Here is a 5,894-nt window from a genome sequence, read left to right on the forward strand (position 1 = left end):
TCTTTTAGGTAAAATAAGAAACAACAATTTAACGTGGCTCACAGTTGCTTTTTTTACTTTGTATATCTTGGATGTATTTCTAGAACAAAAATCATAGTTGCTTTAACTTTTAATAATATTACTTCGCCTTTTTCTTGATGGGAGACGTACTTAGATACATTTTGTTTTGAACAAACAATTCATGAACTATCTCAAACTTGACCTTCTCGAACACAATTTCTTGGCCTTAGGAAAATAAATAAAAAATAGAAAAATACATGGTTGTACAAGCATAAAAAATAGATCGATTTCTTTGTATTCTCTTTTATATGCCTATAGAAATACTCATCATCCCCTAGGGGCGATGCACATGTTTCCGAGATCACAGAAACGCCAAAAAATAAAAACTGGTCGCTCCATCTAACCCCTCCGAGCGGCCCACCCTCCCTCCCGCACCACCTCTCCCCCGATCCTCCCGACCACCTCCGTAACGATGACATAACAAGGATGGAAAATGATATATCTATAGGAAGACCATCTGCAGAAAAGCCACATCATAATCTTTAACCATGGACAACAAGTTCAAACACAAAACCAAGGACTATAGTAGCTAAACTCTCGCAGAAATCTCTCTCTAGCATTCTAGTTGAACTTGAACAGTAGCGCACCAACATTAGCTAGAGGGCGAGGTAGGACACAACAACAGCAGCTAGCAGCGACCACCAAATGGAGGCTGGGTCGTGACGGTGGCACTGAGATGGAGAAGGTGCAGGGCATGGCAGGCAAAAATAACTGTGATTGAAAAGTCTTAATCAGGTAGGTAGGCGTTACAAGAAAAAAATAGCAAGTACATCAAGTTTTAGTGCCTCTTTCACACATAGATGTGCAACAAAATTGGCATTCCTTCTTATATAGATGAACTTGAACCCCTGGAAACTTGTGAGATATGAATGCATCTCTCGAAAGCCATCGACCGCCTCAGAAAAAGACTTGGAATCCTTTGACATCATGCATCAAACTTGGCCTTCAGTCTCAATAATATTATTTCATAATCCTTTTTCAATCACGATCAACATGGTTGTCCCTGCGAGCCAACTATCGGCTTTACGATTATGAAAATACTAGATTTTGGCAAATGTGTACGAGCTACTGAATAAATTGAAGATAGTTGCAAACAATATACGAGCTACAACCTAACAATTTGCAAGCGCTTGAGTGAAGGCAACACCTTTGTTCTTCTTGAACTTCTCATTTTTCTTATTCTGAACTTGATGTTGTTATTTTTTTTGCAACTGCCAGTGCCGGGAGGCCGGCTTCGCTCCGTCAGGTAGCCGCGTCCACCTCCTCACAGGATAGCGAGCAGGGGAGGAAGGAGAGATAGACCTGGCAGCAAGCGGGGGAGGAGCCGGAGTAGCGCTACATCAGGGATGCAGGGTGAACCTGAACCTGAAGTACATAACACACATGAAAAACACTCTTAAGTAATCCAAGCCATATCAATTAGCAAGCAAGGACTAAGCTAGAAAGGAAAACGAACACACAAAACTAGTACTGGTGCACTAAGACATTTTAGCCAACATTTTGCGTGCACACACAAAAACTAGAGAAGTGGAGAGTGAAGAAGCAAAGAGGAGGCACAATGGGTAGGGAACCTGCAGTGCTGCATCCGCATTCAGGGATGGGTCGGGGACGAAGGAGCTTGCTGGAGCAGCACCCACCACCCCATGCACGCAAAATTGGAGCTGGTTGAGATGATATGCGTCCTGGAAGAGTCGCCCTGCTGTTGTGGCACGACTTGGACTGCAGCGACCCACACAATTTTTGTTGATGCATACACAATGGAGGAGATGAGCTTCGATTAGCGTCAATTAGCGCGCACACAGCCCCGATCCCGGGAGTGGTGGCCCGACGGCGGTGAACAGCCAGTGCTTTGCAGGGCGGGTCCCGGCTGCGGCGCACTATGGGGTTCGTGCGGGAGGATGCAAGGCCGGCCCCCTCCTCACAAGGCAGCGCCCTGCCGGGAGCCATGGCTGTGACAGGGATGAGCAAGATGTTGAGATCCATCTTACCTCGCACGACAGTGGCGAATGACTACAACTGGAGTCATTGGACTGCAATGGTGGGGTTGAGCTGGAGGATGCAATGGCGGCGGCGACATGCACATCAGTGCCGAGCAAAATAATGTGCCCATTTTTGTTTTCCTGCATTAGAAAATGTTTTGCAAGAGATTCCAGATGCTACAACTAGTTCTCATTAAATTGGAGGATACAAAATCAAATTCCCAATACAAATACATTTTTAATCTGGAACTAACAGAGGTTACAACAGAGAACAATCCCTGGTTTCTCAAATTGGAATTCATGCCCTTTTTATGTCATCGTTACAAACTAGACTTCTTTTTTTTCTAATAAGAACACACACTATAAAGGAAAAATAGAAATTTCTTTTGCCATCCTTGGTGGAGCACATAACGGCAGGTGCAACAAGTTCAGAGTGTGCAAGTAGAAAGGAAGAGGTTCAGAGAAAAAGACTGACACTTGGTCATGCTGCGGAGGCGTCCTGTAGTCCATACTTGTCTGGAGCAGCAGTAATGAGGACGCAACTAGAGAAGGCCAACGGAAATTTTGCAAATAACACTCCTCGCCACATCACATAATTTGATCTCCTCCAGTACCTGCTACTACTACTCCTCCTTGTTGGATTTGGGCACGGCCAACCTGACGACCAACAACAACAGTAGCACAGGTGGGTCTAATTTTCCATTAACAACCACTGTCGTACGCTGACCATTGGAGGACAAGTCGTGGCTGTGCACGAGAGATGCAGAGGGACCAAGGGGAGCGTGGAGTGGATGAGGTAGGAGGGGCTGAGAACAGCATCATCGACAGCGGGGCTGACTAAGACGACCTGCGGAGGCGTCGGACGGCGGAGAGACGAGGCTGGAAGCTCGAACGGCGCGCGATGACCAGCTCAGAGGCGGTGCATGGGAGAAGGCAGGCTGCGGGGGTGGCGCACGGCGCCCGGTGCGCAAGTGACCCGAGAAAGGAGGCGGGATACAGGGTTGACCCACGGTGAGGTGGGAGGAGCTGGAAGTCCAGATCAGGGTCTCAGCGTGGTTCGCCATGGGGATCCATGGTGATGTATGGCGACTCGCTTGGGGGAGGGAGGTTGGAGCGCCGGCATCATCTAGGAGAGGCGAGTGGTGGAATGAGGAGGGCGCGAGCTCGGGAACGGCGGCGGCGGGCGAGCTCAAGAACGGCTACGGTGGCGCACTAGCTCAGGAACGGCGGCGCGCGCAAGCACAGGTGCCGGCAACGCGTGGAGGTGTGTGGATCCTGGTGGCGGCGTTGGTGAGAAGTTGGCGGTGTGGGGAGGTGGGTCGCGGCAGCGGTGGTGCGCAGGCGGCAGCGCAGGGATGTGGCGGCGCGGCGCACGGGGCTGCTTGGGCACAGCGGCGAGGATCTGGGAGGTCGCCGCGGCAATGGCGCATCTGGGGAGATAAGACGAGGCGTTTTTTTGTTTTGGGAAGTTCGGGAGGGCCCTGTCGGACCCTATATAGTGCATTGTGATCCGAATAGTTATTCTAATCCCAGGATTAGAATAATATTACTATATATATATATATATTCCTACCCAAGTTAAAGGGATCAAAGAGAGTCTGTTGTAAAAGCACAACTCAAACATAGGTACCCCTTGGGCACAACCACAATATCACTTGGGGGCTTGGTCATATTCGAACCATAGCTTAAACCCTCTTGATAGGCGTAAGGCCACCAGGGAAATCACTTGGGGGCTTGGTCGTATTCGAACCATAGCTTAAACCCTCTTGATAGGCGTAAGGCCACCAGGGAAATCACTTGGGGGCTTGGTCGTATTCGAACCATACCTTAAACCCTCTTGATAGGCATAAGGCCACCAGGGAAATCACTTGGGGGCTTGGACATATTTGAACCACAGCTTATACCCTCTTGGTAGGCGTAAGGCCACCAGGATGATCACTTGGGGGCTTTGGTCGTATCCGTACCATAGCTTAAACTCTCTTGATCGGCACAATGCCACAATTATGCCAATTCAAAACCTCTTGATTTTTTAGGTTTATTTAATTCCACTTATCATACTTTATGGTTCTAATGCACCGGTGTTCATTAAACCGGCTTGGTTTTGACTATAAGTCGCCAGTATACTATCCGGTGTTTTTAACAACACCCGGTCCAACTTTATTTATAAACCGGTAACATCTGATACTTATCAAGGTTCCGGTTGTGGGTTATAACCCTCATTACACTAGTTTGGGGTGATCAACCATCATAGGTATGATATCTTTTAATGATTATTATTTCCACCAGCTTTGATTATAAATCATGATAAATTCATGTTGGGGCAGTATAATCCGTCCTGCGGTAAACCGCCAGGACATTTTTTCTCTGTTGTATGAAGGAACAGCTTTAGGATGAATAATATCATCAGGCATACATGGCGTGTCTTCACATAACGGATAAAGAAGTATCATAGAAACAACCAAATATGCACGAGGGAGTATTAAAGCAAAAAAGTTTGAAGCTAGCCCATTACAAGGCATTTTGAGCCCAAAAGATAATGGTTTTTAAGTCTCAAATAGCAGCTGATAAACCGACCCCGGCTCATGAATCCTGACCCGGCTGACTGGATGGTTGCGCCTCACCCCTTGCCGGTTCGTCTTCCTCCACCGTCTGGAAATTGGGTTTGGACCAGTCAAAGCCATGAAGGGCGACAAATTCAGACTCATCATCAATCAGACCAGACGGGTCAATCTCAGGGGCGAAAGTGTGCTTACGAATAGGCGGGATTAAGTCCATCACTTTATAGGAAGGAGTCGCCATCTTCTTATTGTCTGCATCAAAACCCGGCTGATACTTAGTGAGGTTGGTTTCTTAACCGATAATGGTAGCACGAGGACGCGTTTCCTTGACACAAGCAGCAAAATCTTCTTGGTTGAAAGGTGTTCCATCTTCTTTAAAGCTGGGGGTATCCTTTAGCCACGTCTGCCGGGTCTAATTCTGGCACCCAGGCTTTAGCAGAGCTTAAAGTTGTTACAGCTCCAGCTCTCGTGCATGATCGCTTGATTTCTTGGAACCGGCCGGGCAAGATAGACAGCTTCTTCAAGATGTCACTTAATAGAGTCGGCCATTGATTCACGGGGGAGATAGGGGCAAGCGTCCGTTGAGCTCCGGTGTACAACTGTTCAACCAGCGTGTAAACCGCCTTCAGCTTTACCATGGTATCCCGGTTCAGATTGCTGCTCTTGGGACCTGAAAATATCATACAATGAGTTAAGTGGCGGCTTATAATGGAATATATTTATTTGAAGTATGTAACAAAGTGACTTACCGAAGATTGCAGAAACCATTTGAGACACACGGTTCGTTAAACCGGTGAGTTTAGCGGTGACTTCTCCTAGAGCCGCTTTAGCCTTCTCTGCACGATGTGTTAAAACAATCTTCTCATTAGCCCAAGCTTATTTTTCCGCTGTGAAGTTGGTCTTCAATTTTTCGGTCTCAGAAACACTCAACTGGAATTTGGATTCAGCCTTCTTTGTCTCTATCTCTTGAGTCGCTAGTCGGGCCTTGGCCTCAACAGTTGGGATTCTAGTTCTGTGGTTGTAGCCTACATACAGCATAATGTTGTTTCAGTTTCATGGCGGATTATAAAAGATAAGTCCCAAGTGTTTTGTCAACAATAACACTTGGCACTTCGGGGCTAATGTCTGTCAGCGCAATTTTTTTCAAAGGAAACAATTTTTCTAAAAAGTCCCAAGTGTTTTGCAGGCAACAACACTCGGCACTTGGGGGCTAATGCATATTGCTTGACTTTTCTTTCTACAAGTGAGCCGTATAAGCTGTCCACAGTCTCAGCCGGCTCAGGCAGGTTATACGGTT

The 5,894-nt window shown here is 47.1% G+C and overlaps 1 long non-coding RNA gene across 5 annotated transcripts; it reads right to left on the reverse strand.

Annotated features, from left to right (window-relative positions):
- Nucleotides 1-499: 499 nt before the first annotated feature.
- Nucleotides 500-3,486, reverse strand: LOC125508267. 5 transcript variants are annotated; one of them, XR_007283345.1, is made up of 3 exons: nucleotides 1,632-3,484; nucleotides 1,208-1,425; nucleotides 500-517 (listed from the first exon to the last, which is right to left on the reverse strand). It is a non-coding gene; the product is annotated as an uncharacterized LOC125508267 (long non-coding RNA). The 5 variants fall into 5 exon arrangements; XR_007283343.1 differs by lacking the exon at nucleotides 500-517 and adding an exon at nucleotides 756-1,063 and having other exon boundaries at nucleotides 1,173-1,425; nucleotides 1,632-3,486; XR_007283344.1 differs by lacking the exon at nucleotides 500-517 and adding an exon at nucleotides 756-1,074 and having other exon boundaries at nucleotides 1,173-1,425; nucleotides 1,632-3,486.
- Nucleotides 3,487-5,894: the final 2,408 nt, after the last annotated feature.

The sequence above is a fragment of the Triticum urartu genome, chromosome 5, assembly GCF_003073215.2.
Source record: "Triticum urartu cultivar G1812 chromosome 5, Tu2.1, whole genome shotgun sequence".
NCBI lineage: Eukaryota > Viridiplantae > Streptophyta > Magnoliopsida > Poales > Poaceae > Triticum > Triticum urartu.